Raw genomic sequence first — 25,134 nt, forward strand, 5'->3', positions numbered from 1 at the left:
CACCGTTTTCTGTGTTTGGGGAGTGTCTTGTTCGGAGGGTGAATTGGGACTGTGAGTAGGACCCTGAGCACTTGAGACCAAGTGGGTGACGGCGGGTTTTCACATGCTCCTGTTACACATGGGAAGACCAACACACAGCAAATGACACAGAACTGACAGAGGGGGGTGTAAGCCAGCCGTTGCGCTGCAGTAACTAAACAGGAAAGATGAGAATTGCTTGAAAGATGAGAATTGAATCGTATAGCTCATCTTTGTTTTTTTTTTAATACACTTGTTAATCAGTAAGTCTCTTTTCCTCATTTGATGGCACTATAGCACTGTCCTCCCGTTGTTCATCAATTTGCTCACGCGGGCACCAGTAACGTCTCACAATGAGACTTGTTACTGCTTTTGGCATATCAAATACACCACAAGTAGCTTGCCAGGCTCTCCTAATATCATAGTGATATTAGAAAAACTTAGAGGAGTTTGTTTGTACAAATAACTTGATTTAGATAGAAAACCAAACATTTTTCTCAACAAAAAACTTCAAAATGTTTAAGATGGAATTTCCTGGTCTATTTTAGGGTCTCCACAAAACAGAACTGGGGCAATGGAGGCAGGGATCAATTTTTTTGTTTGTTCTTGTTTGGGGGCCATACTTCGCAAAAGAATGAAAAATTCAGAAACAACTCCTGGAATGACAAAATACTAAGTAGCACTTTTATATTAAACCTTTATATTTCCAGCATAGTGCGTTATAGAAAATACAAAATTCCATATCTTGGAACAACCCACTAAAATGCGTTCGCACGTGTGTCCCAGAAAACGAGGCTTAGGGGGAGCACTTGAGGAGCAAGCCCACGGGCCTGGGCAGGGGGTGCATCTGAGGACAGCCACCCGCAAGGGCACACGTGTGCTGCACTGGACGGCTCGTGTGTCCTCACGTGATCCTGTTCCTGCTGTGTATAACCCGGCCCATGTATCGCAATTCTCTCAAAGGGTTCATAATTACAAAATCTGTTGGCAGTAACACTGTAGAATATTGTCATTAACAAAACCCTCTCTGGGGACTCAACAGCAAATGCTCTGAATATCAACACTTTGTTATTGCCTTTGGCTGGCATTTTTATTAGCTGGGCAAAGACTCTTCTAAGTCTGAGGTATCTGTGGGAATCGGGAATTGTTTTGCATGTGAATGTTCCCGAGATCGTCTTTTGAATACTTTTTGGGGTCTAATATGTCTGGTTGTGTTCTAAGAACTTGACTGTCCATTTCTCTTTGATGGAGTCTGGTATCCACCTCTTCTCTGGAAAGGGCAAATGAATCCTGTTGCATTTTCCTTAGAAAATAGTCATTGAATCATGTATTCTCAGAAAAGGGACAATTTCTGTTTTCTGTGACTCACACTCACTTCTCTGACATTTGGATTAGATAATATGGGGAATGTTTTTTATTTTGGGGGGAGTTGTTTAATTTTTTTCAGTTACAAAGTTGTTTGTGATTGGGTTTTAGTCATATGATATTCCAACAAGCAAAATAAATGGTTTTTATAAAGCAATGGTAGCCGCAGTAGACATGTGTATATGTGATGAGAGAGAGAGCGAGGGAGGGAGGGAAGGAGGGAGGGAGAGAGGGAGGGAGGGAGGGAGGGAAGTTTGGGGCCGAAAGCATAGCAGGGAGGGCACTTGCCTTGCAAGCAGCTATCAGAACATCATCCCCAGGACCACACATGGTCTCCCAAGCCCCGCCAGGAGTGATCTCTGAGCACAGAGCCAGGAGTAAGCCCTGAGCACTGTCAGTTGTGACTGAGAGAAAGAGAGAGAGAGAGAGATTGGCCCCTGCTTATTTTTTTCTAACCCACAGCTTTTAAACACTAACTTAGCCGCTCTCAGGACCGTTGCTCTGTGCAAGCCCAGCACGTGGTTGCAGAAATGCTGCCAGGCACCCCTGACCCGCCTCAGGCATGTGGGTGTCCCTGGATTTGCCTCTCCCGGACGGCAGCTCAGACTGGGGTGGGGGAGGGGGGCTCCGAGGACCAGCCTGGCCGCACCACCTGCCGGGACACCCTGGCCCAGGACCCTGCAGCCTGAACCCAAACCCGCCTCTCTCCTTTGACAGTGAGCTAGGTCTGGGCTTCCTGTGTGATTCCGGCTAAACCTAAGATGAGTGCCAATGAGACCAGGTCCAGGATTCTTTGCTTCCCCGGGCACTTGATCCAAAAGCGTCCTCTCAATCTGTCTGTCACTGATGCCTCTAGAGCATGTGTCTCTCTTTCTGCTGAGCACCACGACCTGCAATAGACCTCACTGTAAGCTTCTTTGCAGTTCATGCACCTAACAGAAAGGTCCCTTTTACAGAGCCCCAAAGTCATAACTTTATTTTTAAAAATGCAGTGATGTGAAATCGAGGATTGATTTTCCATGCATTCCTATGAATATAGAACTTCACAAGCATGACCTTTTTTAAAACTAAATTCAGAATATGTTATCTGTCCCTCTCAAATTCACCTCCTGAGCCACCCTTTGTTCCATCAGAGCTAAAATTCTTTAAATATTTTGTTATCTGACCTATCGATCATTCCCCAAGTTTAATGTCAGCAGAAAATTTGATTAGCACGTCTCCGTTGAAACCCCCGTGGCCAGCAGTGACAGAGCAGGACAGGCCATGTGCCAGCCAGTGGGGGAAGTTCACTGAGATGAAATTGAATCGTCAGATCAATACGTCCCATACACACAATTTCGTTCAGCAATGAGCTTGCTCAGACGCACAAGGATTGCGCCCAGCTCCTCTTGTTCTCTGACTCATGTGAACCCTTGCCCAGCACCTCCCTGGAGGGGACATGGGGGCCACCACATCTGTGTCATTCACCAGCTGGCTTCCGTGTCTGCCTGGTATGGCCTCCAGCCACATACCACGAGGCTGCCCGAGAAGTCTTTGCAGCCAGCACGTCTGTGAGATCATCCACCTGCTACTTTATACCTCTAGCTGTCCTTGGGCGAATCTCAAGTTCATGACCCACAGGTTCACTCTAATTTCTGGAAATCGAGAAATAGTCTCTGGCACGAGAACTTAATGCTCTTGTTCCTCTGCCCAGTGTGTCTCCGTCCCGACCCTCCAAGATCCTCCATGCCACCCTCCTTTCCGTTAGGGAACCAGCTCGTCTTGGGGTTTCTGTTCCTTCTCATCATTTGCAATGATCTTGCCCATCGATGCCCTAGAGAGTCCAGAGCACACGTGAACATGAAGGAACCTTTTATAGCTCTTCCGTAATCACCTCAGCACAGACCCAGCCATGAGCCTGAGTAAAGTTCTCCTACATTTGATGTATTTTTATAAACACACTCTTGCTAAATCATTTTCTGCAGTTCAACTCTATCATCCATCTCAAGTTTCTAGATTTTTTTCCTATCCTTGACATGAAAAATAAATCCAGGTGCGGGAAAGATAGCATAACAGGCAGGGCACTTGCCTTGCACGTGGATGGCCCAAGTTCGATTCCCAACACCCCGTATGGTCCCCCAAGACACAGGAGTGACATCTGAGCACAGGGCGGGAGGAAGCCCTAAGCACAGCCAGATATGACTCCAAACAATCCAAATTGGGAACAGGAGGAATCAATCAAGCAGAGTGGATGATCTCATCAACATGCTGCAAAGCGTTCTCAGGCAGCCTCGTGGTACATGACGGAAGGCCACGCCGAGCAGACAGGGACAGGCGGAGAGTGAGCACAGATGTGGTGGCCAGCACGTCCCCTCCAGGAATCCAAATCAATCCAAAACTCCAAAGACGTTGCCTTTATTCAAAAGACATTTATACTTGGTTAGTGTAAGGTGCTTTGCTCCGTGGTGACGGAGGCAGCGGGAGCAATGCCTTCTGAGTATCCCTGAGCGATGTCTTCCCCCAAGCATTCACGTAATAATTGGGAAAGGGAAGTTGCATTCTGACCATCATTACAGTGCCGTAATATTCAAGGGAGAATATTTCTCCATCTATAAACCTGATTTTATGGCAGAACTGGACCTTAAATGTCTCCTGGTTTGTATCTTCTTAAGGTAAAATTGAAGGTTGGTTAACCAGACTGTTTCTTGTTATTTTCCTGCTTACCACACAGTAGAGTCAGACAACCCCTCAGCCCACTTCAGAGACCCCTGGCTCTTAACTGCTCTAGCCAGAGCCCATATTCTCTAGAAGGTTCCATCCGTCTCCAGCCCAGGCCCCGTTTCCAAACCTCATTCGTAGATATAATGGGCTTTGACCATTTGGATCTTCTGGTCTCGCACCATCATTCGACCTGCTTTGTTTGGTTTGTTGGAAACCACACCCGGCCGTACTCAGGGTTCTCCTGGGCATTAGGCTCAGATGTCCCTTCCAGCGTGCCAGGGACCAAACCCGGGTGGGCCGTGTGTAAGGCAAGTGCCCACATGCCCATGACCGCTGTGTTTTCTCTTTGAACCCTATTGTGTTTGAAATTTTTATCTCAGACGCTGTGGCATGCGGATCTCCCATTGGTAGGGTTCCATGCATGACACATTGCACCAGACCCTGCACCAGAGGGTCCACTTCCCTCCGCCATTCCCCGTGTCCCCCGAGCCCCTGGGGTGGGCTGCCCTACTGAAGGTTAGTTCTGTTGCGTTGGGTGTTTGTTAACCCCCTGCCGTGTTTCTTTATACTGCACGCATGCGAGGGCCGTTCTGCCTGTCTCTCTTTCTGGCTGACTCCCCTCAGCGTGATGCTCTCCAGATCCATCATGTGGCAGAAAATCGCATGATTTCATGTTTCCTTATGGACGAGTAGTGTTCCCCTGTGTTGACTGGAGTCCCTTTGTCCAGTCCTCTCTTCTTGGACCCTGGGGCTGCTTCCAGATGTTGGCTGTTGCGGATGGGGCCGCCATGGGTTACGAAGCACAGACCCATTTTATGCACTTTTGTACCATATGTTTCCACGCTGCTGTGGTAGAATGTGATGACCTGGCGAATTTAAAGGGAAAGGCGAATTAATTCACTGAATGGGAAACTCCAGGGGAGAAGCGCCCTCCCCCATCTGTCAAACTCTTGAGCCCGGGACTGTTGGGTGATGAGTGAGACGGTCAGCCTCCTCCCAGGTTCTCTGTGGCCCCGTCCCTGCCCTGGGGGACCCCAGCTCGCCCGTGATCCTGCCGCCACCATGCCTTGTGGCAAGCTCGCCAGAGCCCCTTCTCTACCTACTCCTCCTCTCACCTCGGCTAAAACACTGGGGGGATAAATCCCAAGTTTTGGAGTAGCCCCTGAGCACCCCTGGGTGTGGTCCCACACCCCCGATAAACACACTGTCGGATAAAGAAACAAACAGAAGCCCAGGCCTGGCACTTGGGAATGAGAACGCGTGGGTGAGCGACCACCAGGAGGGGCCGTGATGGCGACGAGAGGGGACACACCTGCTCAGGGCCGGCCTCGCCGTGTCTCCTCGAGGGCTGTGCAGGAAGCTGTTCCCAGTGAGGAGGACTCAGGGAGGATGGGGGCTCTCGGAAGGAGGGGATCCCAGGAGAAGGGGTGTCTGGGAGGAGGGTTATCCCAGGAGGAGGGGGACCGGGAGGAGGGGCCCTGGAGGAGAGTGTGGGTCTGGCTGCCTGACGGGCCAGAGGCTTGTGACTAGACCAAGCGCGGTGGCTGCCTCAGCCCCTGCTGGGGGTTTCAGCACAGAGCTCAGAGCAGCTTCCCTGACCGAGACCCCTCCGCACCCTCCCCCGCCCCCCAGCGAGAGCCAGCGGAATGCCTGAGTCCTTACACAGACAGCCAGACCCCAGGTCACGTAGCTCAGAGGCCAGATTCTTTCCGGAAGTTGCTTCTGTGCGAATGAACTGCTCGAGCCAAGCCCAGACCAGCCTCTGGCCGGGCGCTGCCCTCAGCTGCCCGCTCCCCCGCGTGAGCTGCCTTCTCCTACCCGCTGCAGTTCGCAGCTTGGCCACGGAGTCTGAGCAGCTGTTTCCACCCGGAGCGCAGCTACTCGAGCCCACCGCCTCTCCCGGGGGTCTGTCGTGGGGGGTTGGTTTTTCCTGGGTGGTGATTGATCCGTGCGCCCCTCCTGCTGTGGGTCCACCCTGAGCACCTGAGAGCTCCTGGTGTAGACCCTGATCGCGCCCCAGCACAGTTTTCTCGTTCTCCTCAAATTGGTTTCGGGTTCCAAAATGAGAATAATTAATAACAATATTTCTGCTCTGAAAGTGGATGCCGGTTGCTAATTTGTTGCACATAGATTGTAAAACACTCCGAGTCTGCTGGCGTGCCCTGGTAGATCGCTGTGGGTGACGAACTGCGTATCCTCACCCGTAAATGACATTAGTGCAGATTTCCTTCCTGGCCTAGCACAGCTCCCCCGGGTGGGAAAAGGAGGTGCTTCCCGGGGGGTACCGCAAAGCACTTCCAAGAGGACCATGTACTGGCTTGGACATCAGCCATCCCCCAAGGCTGCCTGGACATGGTTGGGGACCTGCTCCCTGGGGGTGGGGTCCAGGTGTTTGATGCCAGCGAGGTCATTCAGGACCTCGCTGTGGGCTGGGGACACCATCAGTCAGTATTTTCTGCTGATATTCTGTCGGTCCCTGCCTGACTCTGGTCCCCGGGCACAGGGTGTCATGGGAACTGCAGGCATGTTGGCGTCCCTGAGAAGTAAGCAGCGTTCTCTCTCCTGGTGGGGGTAGGGATGGGCAGGAAGCCAGGAGCCCCTCCCTGCTGCCCATCGGCTCCCAGCCTGCATTTGGGGGGGGAGGGAAGGTGCGGCCGGAGCAGAGGGGAGGAGCTGTGACCTTCCCAAGTGTGGACAGGCACGGACCAACCCAAGTGTCCCTTTGCTGAATCTGGAGCCAGCCCAGTGGCTGTTTTCATTCGAAGACTTGGAAGAATTCTGCCCCAGACTTGCATATTTCTTAGGCTGTCCCTTCAGGAGATACAATGCCCCTGAGAGTTCTAAGAGGAGACCCGGCTATTATTGGTGACACTGAGAACCCTGTGATGGGAACGGGGTCAGCGTGTGATGTACCAGGAGGCCTGAGTGATGTGGGCACTTAGGAGCCTTTGTTGGACATGCCCACGCACGAGGACAAGTTCATTGTCTCATGAGCTTATGAGACGGATCTGTCACCCGCCTTCCGTGTCTGAGTCCATGGGACCTACCCGAGCCTGATGTCTGGAAGTTCCTCGTTCTGCACGGCGACACCTCTTGGCACTCGGGCACCCGGGGCTCTCCCAGAGTGCTCAGCCTGGCACTGGCCCGGAGGTTCATGCCCAGTCCTGGCCGTGCGGCTGTGCTTGGCTGTGGCGGGAGCCACCAGGGGAGTCCAGCAGCACTCAGGGGCCACGTGGTCCCTTTCGGTCCCGTTCTGTGTCATCCCATCAGTAACGGGCACATCCTTGTGCTTCAGGTGTCACGTGCCCAGCGTGGGGCTCTGGTCTGCCCACTCTGACCCCCGCCCCCTGTGTCCGCCGGCAGTCCACTGCCCAGACCGCTGGCTCTAGCCCGATGACTCAGATGAGTAGCGCCCTCTCCTGACCCCCCTCCCTCGCCACAGGCTCGTTTCCTTCTGAGTCAGTCCCCCACCCCCTGATTTGGGCCCTTCTGTCCCTCTTGAGGGCCTGAAACCAGCTGCCAACACCTCTGAGTCTGATCAGCCAGAAACGGCCACGCTGCCGCTCGGGACACTTCCAGCTTCACCCCTTCCCCAGAGGGGACCACCCCACAGCACAGACTCCCAGGGAGGAGACGCCTTTCTACTTTCCCCTCAGGCTTTCCCTGAGGGTCACAGACTGGACTACCCTCCCAGCTGATGTGGACGAGATGCAGCAACTGGTCACTTCGGTCCACATGGCCTCTGGTCTCCCACTCCCGCCTGATATGGCGGGCCTCGGGCTCAGGCGTGTCTCCAGTGCAGGACATGCATGGGAAAATAAGTGTCTGTGTGCAGGTGTGCACATGTGTGTCTGCATGCATATGTGCTGGTTCACGTCTCTGTGCACGTGTGTATCTCTGGGTTTTTGCTGCTGTGTGTGCACACTTGTGTGTGTGTGTGTGCTGTGTGCATGTGTGTGTGCATGTCTGTGTGTCAGCACGCCTGTGTGTCTTTGCATATTGTGTACACATCATGTGTGCATGCGTGTGTCTGTGTGTCTGAGTCTCCCTGTGCGTGTCTATGTAAGCGTATTGGTGTGTCTCTGTGTTTGTGTGTGCACATGTAGGTCCATGTGTGTGGTGGGCCTGTGTTTACACATCTCTGAGCATCTGTGCGTGTCTCTGTACTCTGTTTGCATACGTGTATACTCGTGTGTATCTGTATATTTCACGAACTGCGCTACTCTGCTTTCCAGAGATGAAATTCTGGGCTCGTCACTAGGATGTCCATGAGGACCTGAGCCTGGCCGTGTCCCTGGTCCAAGTTTCTAGGGCACACGCTGATTATGGTCAGGTCATCAGTTTGGCCGGACGCTGGCATTGTTCACCATCAGCAACTCCTAGGCACTCGTTCCTCAGAGCTGAGCTTCCCGCAGCCGCTAATAAAATGATGCTGAGTCCCCCACAGACCCTCCCAAGTCGCTCCCTGTAGTGCTAAGGGAGACAAGGGGAGAGAGGTCAGCGTCCCTGCTTCTGAGCTCGGTCACTCCCCTGCCCCCCTCATCATTGGCAGAGGGACAGGGGAGAGGAAGCGCTGCCCCCAGGGGTGCCATGGAGGAAGCCCAGGAGGGGCTGGACATGCGGTGTGGGCCTCAGTCCTCAGAACTGCCTCAGCCTCTCAGACTCACCACGTAGTGTGGGGATCACTCTCTTTTGGGGGCTGAGAAGTGCTGTGTTGACGTTTGTTATTTATTGACTTGTTTGGGGTTTGGGGCCACACCTGGAGGAGCTTAGGGCTTCCTCCTAGCTATGTGCTCAGGGGTCATTCCTGGCAGGGCTTGGGGGACCGTACAGGGTGCTGGGGATCAAAACTGGGTTCGCCGTAGGGAAGGCAAATGCCCTGCCCCTGTGCTTTAGCCCCGGATTCTGTGTGGACATTCCTAAAAGCAGAGGTGTCCCCTACTCCACACACTAAGAAAGTAATTAAGGATAATGTTCAAATTATGGACAAACTGTCCATTGAAAAGTGCTGTACGTTGTTGGGGTGACCGCCGTGCCCAGGTTTCAGATCCCAATTGTGGAGAGACCCAGTCCACACGCGATAATGCAAAAGCAGAGGAACTTTATTGCTAGCCTGAGCTAGGGTCCGAGTCCCATCCGACGCAGTGGAGTCTGGACAAGGACCCTGACTCCAAGTCACAAGCAGTTTGTATAGGGTTCAGTGTTCACTTACTTAATCACTTAACTTCCCATTAGTCGTCGATTTGCTCGAGCGGGCGCCAGTAAAGTCTCCATTTGTCCCTGTTGCGTGCTAGTGTAGCCCAATGGCATCTGTTCGCTCTAGGAACATGAAGAGCCTCAAACCGATCGTTCATGATCTTGACGAAGAAGTCTGACCATCTGGTAGGTGGGTAGCCACGCGGTCTTTTGACATCCCGTGGAATCCAGTCAGTAACAGCTCTAGTCCAGCGGTCGTCTTTAAATCTCATTACGTGACCAGCCCATCTGATTTTCGACACCTTGGCAAACGAGACAGCGTCCCTGATTCTTGATCGTCGACGGATGTGAGAACTCCGGATTCTTTCTCTCATTTGAGTGAAACGTGATATTCCAAGCATAGCTCTTTCTATTCTTCTTTGGGAGACCTGAATGTTAAGGGTTCAATGTTAAGCAATTTATATACTGGTCTATTTTTAGCATGAACCCTATTACAACAGTGGTCAGCAATTCGACAGTGTTTATCAGTAACAGTAACAGTTTCTAAGGAGGGGACAGTGACCCCTTTCTGACGGTTCTGAGCGAGTCTTCTGTGAACCTTCATCCCCAAGGTTTCCCCATGGCCATATGTGTTTGATGTCTTTAGAATAATCTGGAGAATACGATTACTAGGTGAAGTGGCGAGTGTGTGTTTAGCATTTTGAGCAAGTAGCTCCTGCTCTCCCAGCCAGCGGGATGTTGTTGGAACCCACCATGTGGGGGGTCACCAGCACCTACTTGCCTTTCGAAATCCAGCCCCTGTGGTGGGTGTGGGTGGCGCCTCCCTGGGGTGTGCTTGCGTTTTCCTGGTGGCTCTTGTGTCTTTCAAGTGGAGCGGCTTGTTGGCAGCGTCTTTGGAGAGTCTGTTCCAGACTTTTGCCTTTTCAACATTTCGTTTGCCTTTCCAGGGCACTGTTAAAAAATTTCTTGTATATCCTGGAAATATGTCGCTTCTCAGAGAAATTATTGGCAAGGATTTTCTCTCCTTCTCTGGGGTGTCTGTGCACTTTCTTGATTCCGGCATCTGGAGCTCCAAAGTTTTGTTTCCGATGATGTCACTTTATGTGATTTTGTTGCGTCTACTTTGGGGTCAGGTCTGAGGTCCAAAAGTCATGAAAATGTTATTCCTCTTTCCTACTAAGTGTTTACAGAACTGTTCGATTTTGGGTTTATCATCCATTTCGAGTTTCTTTTTGATATAATGATACTGAGGCCCAATTTCAATATTCCTTGCTTGCGTGTTAGTCTTTTACGTGGGGACCTAGAAGCATGTGTAGAAAGAGCTTCTTCCATAGTGAATGGTCTTCACTCTTATTAGGACCGGCCAGCCGGAGGGTAAGGGTTTACAAGTCTGTTCCTCTGATCCTCCATCTCCTTGGCCTCTCACCATACCACACAGATCCCAGAGTTTTAGGACACATTCTTGAAACTGAGAAGTGGCCGTTATTAGCATTTCCAGAAGCAGGAAGCTTGTTGCACACACACACACACACACAACACACACACACACACATGCCATGATATCATGACGATGGACACCACAAAAGCGTCTCCTTGCAGAGCCCCTGGCCCTCAGGCACAGGCTAAGGACTCCAGAGGGGGCCCTTCTGGGCTGCCGAAACTTAGAGGCTGCCACACTGAAGCCTGGGGCTTTCAGCTCTCCCCCTCACTCACTCCAGGACTCGGCTCCATCTAACCCACAGAGTTGATGAAGGCATCAGAGTTGTCAGGGAACTCCAACGAGCAGTGGCGCGTTCTTCACCTCTCCCATCGCAGTCCCACTAAGCACGTCAGGAGGCCGTGCTGAGCACAGGCCACTGGGGGCGGGCGTGGGTTTCTGAGCACAAAGGATGCCCCTCCTGGGCTTCCAGCAAGTGGAGATTATGCCTGGGGCCCCTGAGTGGAGTCGAAGAGGCCGTTTTCTTGGCTGTGTTAGTCTCCCCTTGGTGCCGCTTTTCTCTGCTGCTCACTGAAACTGTTGTGACCTGCAGAGCCCTGCCCCATGCCTCTCAGCCCTTGCTCCTCTCTGGGGCGGGCGGGTGGCACTTGGCTGAGACCTGGTGGGAGGAGGAAGAGCTCTGCATGGCTGTGGGCCGACCGTCTCCTGTTGGTGGACAGAGAGAGCCACCAAGTGCCACCTTGTCCCTAGTCCCTTGCTTCTCCCCCTTAACAGCAAGGGCTTCCGGGTTTCTTCCGTGTCCAGGAATTGTCTCCTGTGCTTGCCTGGGGCCCACGCAGCCCCGTCCACCCCAAGACTCCAGCTGGACTCTGTAGCGCTTCACCCATCGTGCATGACCCCGAGATCTGGGATCGTTGTCAGTGTGTGCTGGCCGCCAGCCTCGTGTGACTCTGTGCAGTTGGCGATTCCACAGATAACTCAGCTTCAGGAACCCAAGCCCAAGAGTCCCACTGAGTAATCATCTAGGCGGTCAGGAAGTTATTCATTCTCCTGCATGTTTGGAAATGGAAGTCGTGCGGGAAGTAACTCATATCCTCCAGGAAAGCAGGTTTGGGAAGTGGCTTATCAGAGCATGGCGGGGTAAGAAGTGGGCTCCCTCTCCCTGAGAACGGGGTCCCCCAGCTGTCTGCCAGACACACGCTGTCTCGGAAGTGAGGAGTGTCTCTGCTCACTTGCCTTCGATCCTTCTCCATGAACTGCCCGTGAGATTGTTGTGTCCCGGGAAGGGAGTTTCGCTCACACACTGACCAGACCAGACGTGAGAATGTGAATGCAAGGCCCCTTTATAGCTAGCTTGAGTTAGGGTCCGAGTCTCGTCCAACACAGTGGAGTCTTGACAAGGACCCTGAAAATTCTGAGCAGCTTACGTAGGGTTTGGTTACATAACAGCCTTCTTCCAGGAACTGACAATGTGTTTCCAATTCTGGTCCCTGTCCAGTCCTGTGATTCCAGGGACCAACAGTATGTTTCCAATTCTTGGTCCCAGTCCTGTCCCGTGACTCCTCTGCATTGTCCCTCTCCACTTGGCCCAGGCCCCCCACTCTGATAGGCTGTTGCCATGGGTCGATCTATCTGCCCAGGGTGATATTTTCTTCTGAGAAATCGGGACTTGATAGGAAATCGGTTTCCTATCAAGGGGAAACCGAGACTTAGGCCTGCTGAGTTTCGGTCTCAAAGTGGAGCCTGTCATGGCTTGACAAGATCAGCATATCTGCAAAGCACGGGAGGGTGGTAGGAAGGGGAGGGTTTCCTCGCTGGCTAATCACCCAGACCCCTCGGTCGGCCACCACTGAGCTCTGCAAGGGTTTGGGCAGAGAATACATGATCCTCTGTTTAATCAGTAAATCATTGTTGATTTAATTATTTAATGGAGAAGAATTGATTAACACCCCAAAAGCAGCGTCAGAGTTGCACTGCCCCGCCCTCCGTCACTCCGTGGGCCTCGGGGTCCCTACACATCCCAGCCGTGCTGCCCCGGGCCACGTGTCCAGCTGTTCTGTGGCAAAGCTCCAAGGCTGTGGCCCCTTCCCAGTGCTTCCACACAGCCCGTCTCACAGAGCCGCATCAGGAGCACAGACTGCAGAGCCGCCGGCCAGCCCAGGCCTGTCCAGTGTCAGACCGGGTCTCCTGGAAGGTCAGCGTGGCTCTGGGATTTGCACTTCCAGCTTGGTTGCTCCCTCTGCGGGTTTCACAGTAACAACCATGGCCAGAACTTGGAAGCACTTGGGATGAGTTTGCTTCAGGAAGGACCAAGAAGAAGGGACCAGTCAGGCCACCACCAGCGGGTACCCATCTGGAAAGTCTCTCGGAGCTGTCACCTGATGGTCTGGGCTGGAGTGGTTCCAGAATGACCCGACCCACCTTTAGTCTTGGAAACCAGTCACAGGACACCCGGCTTGGCACACTCACCCTCCGTTGCACCAGTTCTGGCCGTGAACCCAGGAAAGAGTCGTCATTGGTGCCTTTCCGGGACAGCCCACTGGCCACGACTGTCTGAGCGCCCAGCCCAAGCCCCGTCACAGTCAGGCATCCCGCGTGAGCTTTCTGTGGACAGCCAGTCACTGAGGAGGCCATTGGGACTCAGCGGGAGAGGGTCTGGGGTCTCCTTGAGGAGACGGGCTTCTGCCACGTGGTTCCTGGCACATGCCTCCACTCAACTGCCCCTCTGAGCAGTTGAACCCGAGAATCGCCTCTGTCCATCTTGTGGACATTTGGATGCCATGGACGCTTCATGGCCTTCACCCAGGGACCCTCCGAGCCCACGGAGGCGTGTTGTGGGCCGGCCCAGGGGTTAGAAAGCAGCAGAACAGAACCGCAGGCCTGCTCAGACACACAGAGGCTACGGGAGGGCGAGTGGGGAGGGTTCTGGGCCCGCAGCACGGCACCTCCTGAGACCAGACTGGACCCAGACTGGACCCACCTCTCTCACTTCCATCCCTGCTCCAGACCAGGGGCAGGCAGTGGGGCAGGGGGTGGCAGAGGGTGCTTCCCTGTTGGGTCCGAATTTCAGATCCCCAATCGCATAGAGACCCAGTCCACACACGATAATGCAGAAGCAAAGGAACTTTACTGCTAGCTCGAGCTAGGGTCCGAGTCTCATCCAACACAGTGGAATCTGGACAAGGATCCCGACTCCAATCAGAAGCAGTTTCTATAGGGTTCAGAGTTTCAAAGTTAAGCAAGGGCTAAGATAACAGTGACCAGGCAACAGTTAAACAATAGTTCCCAGTATCAGTAGCAGCTTTATGGTTACATAGGCTACCCATTCCTTATGGTTAACAGAAGATAATTTCTGGGGCATTTTAACTGAGGCACAGTGATTGAGTGAGCATTTATTGGGCCCAGGAACTTCCCAGGTGGGTTCAGGTTGGCCAGTGACACATTGGTTCAGTGCTGAGAAACCGAGACTGTTTCAGCTCCAGGAACTGAACCTGAGGCCCAGCTGGTTTTTCTCATTTCTGCCGCCTGTCCTGGCGTCAGTTTTGCCCTGACACCCCCACGGCTGTTCTCCAGGGGCAGACGGTGGGGCAAGGGTCGAGGGGGCTCCCCCATGGCTGACCCCCTACAGCCCCTGGAGCAGTGTCCACGTCCTCTCTGGAAGGAGCAGGTCCCTACCCCTCCCTGCAGAAGGAGGTTGTGCCAGCAAGCCTGGCGCTGCCCACGGCCACCCCCCACACGACTGACTGCAGGTCTCTGGCGCCATCCGATCCCCAGCAGGCCAGGGCAGGGAGAGGCCAGTCTCAGAGGCGCTGACCAGGTGATCAGGGCCCCTGGCGCAGTCCGGGCTGTGTCGGGACAAACGCGGGTTTTCATCTCCCGCCACTCCGTTCCGTTGGGTTGTTCTCGCTCCCGCTGCTTCTCTCTCTGTGCCCCCACTTGTGCTCCTCCCCGTTTGTACCCATTTCCCCCAGAAGCAGGGAGAGGGCAGGACCCAGTGGGCCTCTCCGGGTCTCCCTGGAACACTCCCACAGTCCTCTCAGAGCGCGGGATTGGCCACCGGGGAAACTGAGGTCTGCTCGGGGAGCCCTGACTCACTTCGAGGGTACTCGCTCGCTCTCTCGCTCGAGGGGCGAGGGGGAAGCAGCAGGGCTGGGCCTGAGGCTCAGGCTCCCACCAAGAACCCCCCACCCAGACTGAAGGGGAATCCAGGCGAGCCGAGCAGTGGGCGCCACTGAACTCCAAACAGCCCCTCGGCCGCAGTGGACGGTCCTCTCCCGTGGAACGAAATAGCCAGAGAGAGGGCGGAGTGGCAAGAGACCTCCAAGTCACTAAGGTGTGGGCTGTGGGCGGAGGAGAGCAAACCAAGCCCCTCCTCCTCCAGCTTGCTCGACTGCTTCCTGTTCCTTCATCCTACTTAGAGAATTTTTCACTTTTAGCTTGAAAATTTATATTAGGCTCTTTACAAGTAGATCTCATTTCCTCTCAAAAAAATCACATCAGGACGCCTCGGGCTGCCTCTCATTTGGGGCGAGAGCTGGTGTTTTCTGTGTTCCAGAAGGCCTTGGTTTCCCCCAATTTCGATATCGATGGCCCCTCGTGGAGAGAGAGACGCCGTTAGAGCTTCCCTTTCACTTGGATGCTGATGACAGGTCTCTTTTCTCTTTGTTTCCTGTTCAGACTTGTTAGAGACTTAACAATTTTATTTTAATTTTTCTTTCAGTATTTTTGTTGTTATGTTTCGGGGCCACCGCCAGTGTGCTAAGGGTTCACTCCTGCTGGGATCATACAGGGTGCCAGGAATCAAATCGGGGCCAGCTGTGTGCAAGGCAAGTGCCCTACCCACTGTGCTATCTCTCCGGCCCCTTCTTTCAATTTTAATAAGACACATGGTTTACATGGAGCTGGAGCGATAGCACAGCAGGTAGGGCGTCTGCCTTGCACGCAGCCGACATGGCCGACCCGAGTTCGATTCCTCCGCCCCTCTCGGAGAGCCCAGCAAGCTACCGAGAGGATCTCGCCCGCACGGCAGAGCCTGGCAAGCTCCCCGTGGCGTATTCGATATGCCAGACACAGTGACAACAAAGTCTCCAATGGAGACGTTACTGGGCCCCCTCGAGCAAATCGATGAACAACGGGAGGACAGTGACAGTGACAGTGACATGATTTACAAAGTTGTTCATAGCAGAGCAGTTTCAGGCACCAGCGTTCCAGCGCCATTCCCACTACCAGTGTCCCCTTCTCTCCACCAATATCCCCAGGTCCACCCCCCCACCAGCCCCTGGCAGGCATCTAACAAATTTATTTTATATTACTTGCTCCAATATAACTTGCAGGAATGGCAAATGGAATTATCAGAAAATAAACCAGTAAAAGTGAATTTGTGATGATGTATTACTATATAATTTAACCTATATAAATAAGGAAATTAAATAATTGGATACAATATAGTACACAGCCTATTCTCATTTACATAACTAACTTTCAGCTCTGGTGTCTAAAATATATTGCATTAAATTTTAGTTTGTACTTGAATCTTTTTGCAGTAATTATCATATCTTCCCTATCATAAATAAAATTCTGTTTTAAAGTCTCTATGAAACAGGCAAAACCTAAAAGTATAAAATTTAATAAGGGTAAAGAGAATTAAGAAAATTTCAATGAGAAAATATGAATTAGCCTATAATAGCACAAAATGTTTTGTCCTGGAAAGGAAATATTGGTTTTATATCAGAATATATTATATCATAGATACTGCTTAAGTGCTACATTAATAATAATAAAAATCTCTGGATGCAAATACACACATCAGACATAGAACAATTAATGTAAATGAGATGTTAATTCATTATTGAGAATGTATAAAGTCCCTTAGCAATCTAGAGGTAAACACACCTTCCTTGACCTAATAGCAGGCAACCATATGCCCGGGGAGTGGGTGCCATACTCAGTCCTGGGTGTGGGGAACTTGGTCCCATCCTTCAGAGAAGCTCTTGCAAAACTGGTTTCAAGAGTATCATCCCCAGCACGGTTGCTGTCCATGGAGCTCTGTATCATCCTTCGGATCTGAATGGCCACCCAGCTGGACCGTCTTTGTGAGTTTACTGAGCTTCTGTGCTGGGTTCTTCCACCCCCTTCTGGCTCACAGAGTCTCATTTGATGGATCTGCTGTTCATCTCGTGGTCTTCCTTTTGGTTCTCAGTTCCCCTTGGATCTTGCCACTTTCAATATTCAGCTTCTGTCTTTGGCTTGTGTCGCGTTGAGTCCAATGTGTCTTGGCATTTTCCAAGTTGATTGTGTTTTAACTGGGACCCTTCGGGCCCCTTGGCTCTCCGTGCCTGTGAACCTCATCTCTGGGAAATTCGTATTAATGATTCCTTTGACTATTGTTTCTTCATCACGTTTGTCTTTCTGCTCCTCAGGATTCCGGGGCTTCTTCTACGGTTGCTCTTGAGCTCACCACACAGTTCTCTGTGATCCTTCTTATTTCTTTCCGGACTATTTTCTACCTTTTTCTGTTTCTTAGCCGCTTCTTCCTTCTCATCTTGGAGATTCTTGATCTTTGGCTCGGCTGCTGCTCTTCTGCTATTCAGAGCTTCTGTTGAGTTTTTTTATATCACCTCCATAATTTTCATCTCTGTCGCTTCTGATTGCAGCCGTTTTGTCATTTTGACTCTTACCTACTTTCTTGTGCTTTGCTGACGATTTTGCCATCACTTCTTTTGAGCTCACTGAACATTCTCCTCATGGCGTTGCTAAAGATATTTCTGAGGTTGGGCTGAGCTGCTCTGTGTTCGTTATGTGTTCAGGGCTGCTGTCTCTGCTCATTGGACTTGGTGGGTTTCTGCATGTTTCCCCTCTTGATTTCCAGCGTTCCGGCTGTGTGGGGGGTGAGCCTCTGTTGGCACACCCCCTGCAAGACCCTGGGGCTGGCTCCCTTTCTTTCCTGCCCATCTTCACCAAATGAGAGGAAATATAAGTGTGGACAGAGTCTGGCAAACTCCCCGTGGTGTCCCCAATATGCCAAATACCAGTAACAATGATGGGTCTCATTCTCCTAAAGAGCCTTGAATATAATCTCCGGGCTAGGATGAAAGAGACGTTACTGGGGCCTGCTCGAGGCAATCGACGATTAACAGGATGATTTGTGATTTGTGATTTGTGATAAGTGTGGGCAGCAAGGGTAACTTGGAGCCACTTACAGTTCATTGAGCAGATCTGTCGCACGGCCCCGTCGGGCACAGTATGGCACAGGGCAGGCGTGGAGCCGTGGGGAGCCCCCTAGTGGGAAGGTGCTCTGCCCCCTCTGCCCCTGGTCCAGAGCATCGGGTGATGCAGCCAGAGGCGAGCCTCACCTGGGGGCGGGGGAGTAGCGAGCAGAAGGTTGAGACTTATCAATGCATTGATCTTTCCAGCAGTGTCTGGTTTCATTGATTTTCCTCTATTGTTTTCTGTGTTCGGTTGCGTTGCTTTCTGCTCTCCCAGGCCCCATCTATTTCTGCCTCAGTGCGGTTTCTTGTGCTCGGGCTTTCCTAGGTGCTTGAGCTCCGTGTACGCCTTTTCAATATATAGAGAGGCATCTATTTATAAATGTTTAATGCCATGAATTTCTAAGAGTTCAAAATTCTTTCCAATTCTTCTTGAGAAATATTTGCTTTCTTTTACTCGTGGAATAAAGTGGTATTATTTAATCGCCAAATATTTGGAATTCTCTTCGTGTTATTATTGTCATAGTATTTAGTGTAGTGTTTATATACCGTATTTAGCGATTGTTATTGTTGAGTGGAATTCTATGGTGTGATAAAATTAAATTTACGGTTTAATTACATTAGGGCCAGAAAATAGATTTTGTATGGATTAAAACCTTAGAAAAGAGAAGAAAGTTCTGCCAGGGTTCTGCTTGGAAACTAAGACAAACATGTTTTTCAAATCACTTTGTGAGGAGAGCCCAATTCCCAAGAGGTCTGTGACCTCTCGAGTCCTGCTGGGAGTGCGAGACCAAGGCTCCTCCCGAGGAAAGTCCAGCACACAGGGTGACCCCAGAAGCATCCAGCCCCTCCGAGGAGCCCCTGCCGTTTGGTGCCAGAGTGGTGGGCGCTTCCGGCCTCACCCATCTGAGACATCTCCAGTTTCTGTCGCTCACTCACCAGCCATCGCCGCCTTCAGCCCTGGGGTAACAGCTTGTCCTTCCTGTCCTGGTGCCCACAGGTGTGTGTGGACATTTGCCTTCATCAGGTGCACCCTCCTCCCTGGCAGCAGAGGCAGCTTATTGCACCAGGGGCTGCCAGGAGAGGTCAGACAGAGCCCTGGGGTGTGCAGAGGGCCTGGCCCTCTCTGAGAGCCCCGTTCAGGCCCCTGCCAGCCCCAGGGACCACTGACCTCCCAGGCCTGTGTGGGCACACTCACAAGAGAGCTGGGTTCTGCATTTAGCCGTTCAGCTGAGTGATCTGGAGACCCAAAATAGACGTGAAAATATAGAGACTCTCCCATTTGTATTCCAAGACAGACCAGCGAAATATTTTTTTAAAGCCTTGTGTTTTGCAGGCAGATAGATATTCCGTCAGGTAAGGAGCTTGCTGTGCATGCAGCCAACTCAATTTCAATCTCCGGTACCACACCTGGTCCTCTGAGCACTGCCAGAAGTGACCCTTGAGCACAGAACCAGGAGTAAGCCCTGAGCAGAGCTGAAGAGCTGAGTGTAGCCCCCAAACCAAATTAAATGAATAAAAATCCTGATTTTTTTCAAGAAACTAAGGTTTTTATATGACATTTAAACAGAAATTATAAGTTCTGCTGACGATAATACTGATATAATACTCGATCCTGTCTGTCCCCTGCTGATCCTGTGTCCACTCATCCCCCGACGTGCCCATCTGCCCGCCAATCTGCCCATCATCTCTCCATCACCTCTGTCCTCCCGTCCTTTAATCACCCATGTGCCTATCCACTGACCATTTCTCAGCTATTCTTTTACCGTTTGCCCTCTCTCATCTGTCCATTCACCCATCCATCCCTCTTTCATCCATCCCTCTTTGCATTATCCATCCACCCAATAATCACCAATGAATCTACCATTTTCCACGACCTCCTTGCGTTTGTCATCATCAGTTCATCTCTCATCATCATTTTCCACCTTCCATTGATCTTCCATTTGTCTTTCCATCTCTCCATAGGCTTATCATTCGTCTGTTCTTCTGTCCAGCCATCCATTGACCTGCATCCATCTCTCCATTCATCATCCAGCATCACTATTTCCTCTCAATTCATCACTCCTCCACCCCTATTCATCCTTCACTCGTCTATCATCTGTCCACCCTTTGATCATGTCACCAATCCATTCACTAACCTATCAATTATCCATCAGCCCATTCACCCATCATCTGTCTCTCAATCTCTCCCTCCACTTGTGCCTTTCCCAAAAACTGAGCCACAAGGAACTGCAGACTTAAGAGGAATGTTACGAAAGGGAGACTCTTTCCAAGCAGGTGTGTCCCGAACCCACTGCCCATCTGTCTTGACTGAGCAGAGGTGTTTGCGTCAGCGGGTGGGCCAAGCAGAGAGACCCTCTGGGCCAGCACGGGACAGCCCAGCCCTCCGTGGGGGCAGGACAAGCAGCTGACACCATGGCTGGGTGTGGGGTCTCATAGCCCCCTGACTCTGCCCAGCCCATCTCAGGAGCCAGACGGAGGTCTGCAGGCACAGGAGATGCCGAGGGAGGCGCCTCACCTCACAGTGCTCAGGCAGAAATGGCTGCCCAGAATCTCCACCCAGCACCCCACTCTGTGTGTCCCAGCACCCCACTCTGCTCATGGTCCCCTGGCAGTCTGGAGCCGTCATTCGTGATGGTGCCGGGTCCCGCCTGTGTCTGATGCCCTGATGTTTGGTTTCCAGGCCGACAGTAACTATCTTCTCCTTTTAAGAAAAACTCGTCCCAGAGAGGTTTCATATCTTCTGTGTCCCGTATATCCGAGCGAGGAGACAACCCTGATACAATTGGCTTCGAGATTTTAAATTTGATGAATGGAATAGCATTGTTCTAGATCAAACAAATTAAATTCAGTTCCCAAATGCGAGCCATCGCTGTGAGCTTTTAAAAGCACAATCTTTCGGTATTTCAGAGCTGATCTCTGGTGCCTGAGAAATCTCATTTCTGAGGCCCGATACCAAACTCTCACCGTGACTCCCCCCGCCAGCGGGAAGAGTCCCTTCCCTGTCGCTCTCGTGGGCCTCCATTACACAATTTTTAATTTACTCTAACCACGGTCACATTTAATAAGCGCTGTTTCTGACAGGAAATGGGACTATTATAGTGATGAACTCCTTTCCCCCAGTTATTAAAGAAATCTGTTTTTATCGTGCTGAGTCTTCCCAACTTATTAGAATGCAAGGAAGGACCAATGGGCTGGGGCCCAGCCTAATGGGGAGAGGCAAGCTCGCAGCACACGGTGAGGCCTGACTTTTAATGAGACTTCTTTCGGGCTTTGGCCGAGTAGATGCAATATAATTCATCGGCGACGTTGGCAAATGCAAATGACTCACAGCATTGTACAGCGAAGGACGGTCGCGCTATTCCCCAGGCTGCAGTGTTGCCTCTTATAGATGTGCTAGAATCAACTTTATAACTTTTGCTATCAGTTGCTAAGAAACAGATTATAATTGCCGCTCAAATTTTTTGCTATGTTGGCCTCTTAATGCCCCATAGTGGCATTTATTTCCTTCGGATGATTAAATGATCAACAAAGTAATTGTTTTAAATATAATTGGTGATGAAAGAACTTCCAGAAGGCACCCGCGTTGTCTGATTTTCGGGGGTGGGAAATTAGAGTAATTACTTCTGGCATCAACACTCGAAATGGAGGCATTGGAGAGCTTTCTTTTCTGGCGGTTTCATGGGTTCGGCCTCTGCGTCGTGGTTTGGGGAGAATGGTGCTGAAGAGAAGGGACGCTTCGGGAGGAAAGCTGGGGAGGGACAGTGAGTGCCCCCGTGGCCGTCAAGTGTGGGTTCCGTGTTTCGCTTCCTGAAACCTCTCACCCTTCATATCACACAGACTTTAGCTCACGACTGCCGGGGGACTAGGGCTGAGGCCGGCTGCAGGCTCGTCACTAAGTGTCTCACGGCAGTGAGCTGTGCGTGCTTCACCCCTAAAGTTCAGGGCATTCTTGGGATAATGTAGACGATTCATAAAGATCAGCATTTATATTACTTCCAATTAAAGTGCTGTTGGCCTCAGCCAGCCAGAGCAGGACCTCACAGTGACGAGCTGGCCATTAATATTTTCAGATTGAACAGGCGAAGGGTGATGTCTGCCTGCCCCTGTCCGTAACATGACAGAGGACGACATGGGGGGTAGGGTGTTGTCTGACTGCTCCGGAGAAGAACCAGGAAGGTCGACGCCCATCGTCTGTATGGGGAGATCTCCGCGTCACACAGAAGCATTGAAATATTTTTCATTTAAGGTCTGGTAAGGACCAACTTTCCTTCACGAATGTCTTCTGGTGGGAGGCTCTGCACCCCGATCCCCAGGACCACATGCAGGCCACCTGCACCCAGGCCCGGGTGTCCAGTCCTTCCTTAGCAGTGCTCCCAGCCCCTCTTTGGAGGTGTTCCTGGGATCCAGTTTGAGCTGCTCCTGTGGTCTTCTCAGTCCTGGTACCCCAAACCCCAATGTCTGTCTTGGTCATTCTAGTCAAGGACATGGACCCATCATCCATCTGTCCCTTCTGCAGCTGCCTAAGAGGACCAAGTGTGTCTCCTAATTTTTTTTGCGATTTTTTGATGTTTTATTTTCATAAAGTAATTCACAATAGTTTATTGCAGATAATATTCAGACACAGATAATATTCAAACACCAGTCCCACCACTGAGCACCTTCCCACCACAGTAAGTGGGAAGTGTTTGAAGGTTGTTGCATGTTGTTGCATTTCATTCTGGAGCCCTTTAAGCCCATATATAAGGGAATACAGGCAAGTATGTGAAAGCCAAACAAACATGTGCTACTTTCGGTGCATAAGTGGGCTAGAGTGTAAGTTGTCTCCTAATTTTTCAGCAGGGCCGAGCCAGATGAGTTCTCATTTCCCACCTCACCCCCGAGAGACACATCAACCAGCCGCCAAATTGGATCCTCTACAGCGAAATGTGGGATCAAACCGAGCCAGGGTGTAGCCATGCAGAGAAAAAAGCCCTGCCTGGGACTGTCTATGCTCCCCCGGGGAGAGTGGTGTCCAGCACTGAAGGACAGAGTGACCCCAGTGCCCCCCACCACACACACACACACACACACACACACACACACACCACATTCCCCTGAAATAGGTGAGAGCTGCCATTCCGGTCCACTGCCTCCCTCTAACCGTGCCCAGGAGAGAACAGGTCCCCCTGGAGCCGAGAACTGTTTGCTTCCGGAGAAGTCCTCATCTGCGTGTGGTTTCCTGTGTTTAAAAAGGATGAGATCCGTGTCTGTGCAGAGCAATGAACTGCAAATGCGCTGAAATGCCATCCCAGATTCGAGAGGCAGCTCCCCAGGGGAGCACCTGCTACTCTGCGGCCCAAATTAAAATGTAAGCCTGAAACTCCGGTCACATGATTCTGCTTCGTGTGATCCCATGTTGGTACTCAGGTGTGTGGCCGCATGTCAGAGCCTCACGGCCCTGTGCAATCTGAGGGCACTGCAGTCCGACCGGAGAGCCACGAGGAAGGAGAGAGACTCGGAGGCACTGCGAGAAAAGCCTGATGTCTTCTTGTGCGCATAGGAGTTTGAGGGAGGGGTTTACAGGAGCATGGGATCCCGATGAGGGAGCAGTTGAGGCCAATGAGCAGCAGCCGGGACCCAGGGCTGTTGACTCGAACATCAGCCAGAGGCACCAGGCGGAGAAGGGGCAGTGTTGGGGCAAGGCGCAGACCCAGGACAGCCTTGAGCGCAGGGCAGGTCTTGTGGCCTCCTGGCTATTGGACTACTGGAAAGTAACTTCCCTTCTCCAGGTCTGGTTTCCTTGTCAGTGGGGGACGGGGCACGCAGACCCAGGGAAACAGGACGATCCTGATAACCGTCACAGCAGGGGAACTGCCACGACTGTGCACACACCATCTGTGTGTATCTCCCTCCATCCTCACAGAACTCAGGAACATCTTCTTTCCCCGTGTGCCAGACAGGACCTCGGTGACACTCAGGGACATCTAGTATCCTCTGTGCTGTCACGGCCAGTAGACTGTGACGGGAACCCTTCCCACAGCTCCTTAGTGCCAACGCTTTACAGAACATGGCTCTGTGTCTGTCCCCGTTGTCTCCTCACACAGTCACGACACTCGCAGTTCACGAGTTAGAGCCACCTTCAGTGGAACTGCACGTCCACCCCATGATGCTTTCTGTCATAACCCCAGGAACTTCAGCTGTAGCTTTGAAAATTGAACTAGAGCAAGGAAGCTTGGCTGTCGGATCCTTTGCTCCACCCTGGCTGCCGCAGAGTAACATACTCTCAGGAACTCGGGACAAGAAGGGTCTTCTCCACCATCTTTCCAAAAGTGGGTGGCACTGCCCCTCGAGGGACACGGGAGTGACCCAGCCTTGTGCTTACCTGCTGGTTTCCTGCAGAAATCAGGCCTGGCTCTGTTCCTCCTCCCGCCCACCCCCTCCCTCCTCCGTATCACGTGATTGCAGTGTGAACGTCCCTCCTGTGCCCTGTGGCCCCTTCTCTCAGGACAGGGTGTGACCACACATTCAGGGGTGTGGCCATGTATTCGGGGTGTGGTCGCTCCTTTCCAGGGCGTGGGACATGGCCTCCACACTTCCTTCCCTGGGACACCAGCCACATCTGGAGTGAATTTCCTGTCACCTGCAGGAGAATGATCGGCACAGGAGAGCTGCTGGGCTCCCATGACAGGAGGTGCAGGGCCACAGAGCCAGACTTTAAGGGTGTTGAGAGTGGAGAGTTCGTCTCCCACAACCACATTCCCGGTGTGACTCACGGTGATGCAATTCACTTAGCCAAACAAAAGGGGTAAACTGATCAGATATTCAGTGCCTCTAAGGATAAAATGAGGATAAAAATGGCATTTGGAGATGTAAATAATGTGCTCTGAAATGACGGAGGCCCCCACTGCCAATGTTTTTTATCATGTTAAGATATTCAAAATCAATCAGATATAAACTCAAAAGAAGGATCTCTGCTAGGATCATTTTTAAACACCACCATTTGGCTAATTGCTCTCTTCAATCTTTTGGAGAATGCGCTCTGTCTTCTGAAATTCATTTTCAATTAAATTATAATCCCATACAAAACTTCTGCTCTAAAGGTCAAATTAGGAAGCATTCATCCTCCAGGGCAGGGCGCTGAGAACCGTCTTTGGAATGTCAGCTCTTAATGCAGGAGCCATTCAACCAGGCGCCCAAGGGCTTTTGTTCCAGAGCGACTCTCCAGCCAGC

The 25,134-nt window shown here is 51.7% G+C and overlaps 1 protein-coding gene across 2 annotated transcripts in view; it reads left to right on the forward strand.

Annotated features, from left to right (window-relative positions):
- The window catches only part of LOC130037372 (contactin-4), a 255,110-nt gene that overhangs the window by 102,930 nt on the left and 127,046 nt on the right, over positions 1 to 25,134 (forward strand). The gene's annotated exons all lie outside the window — the stretch shown is intronic.

The sequence above is a fragment of the Sorex fumeus genome, unplaced genomic scaffold (genome assembly GCF_029834395.1).
Source record: "Sorex fumeus unplaced genomic scaffold, SorFum_2.1 ptg000072l, whole genome shotgun sequence".
Classification (NCBI taxonomy): Eukaryota; Metazoa; Chordata; class Mammalia; order Eulipotyphla; family Soricidae; genus Sorex; species Sorex fumeus.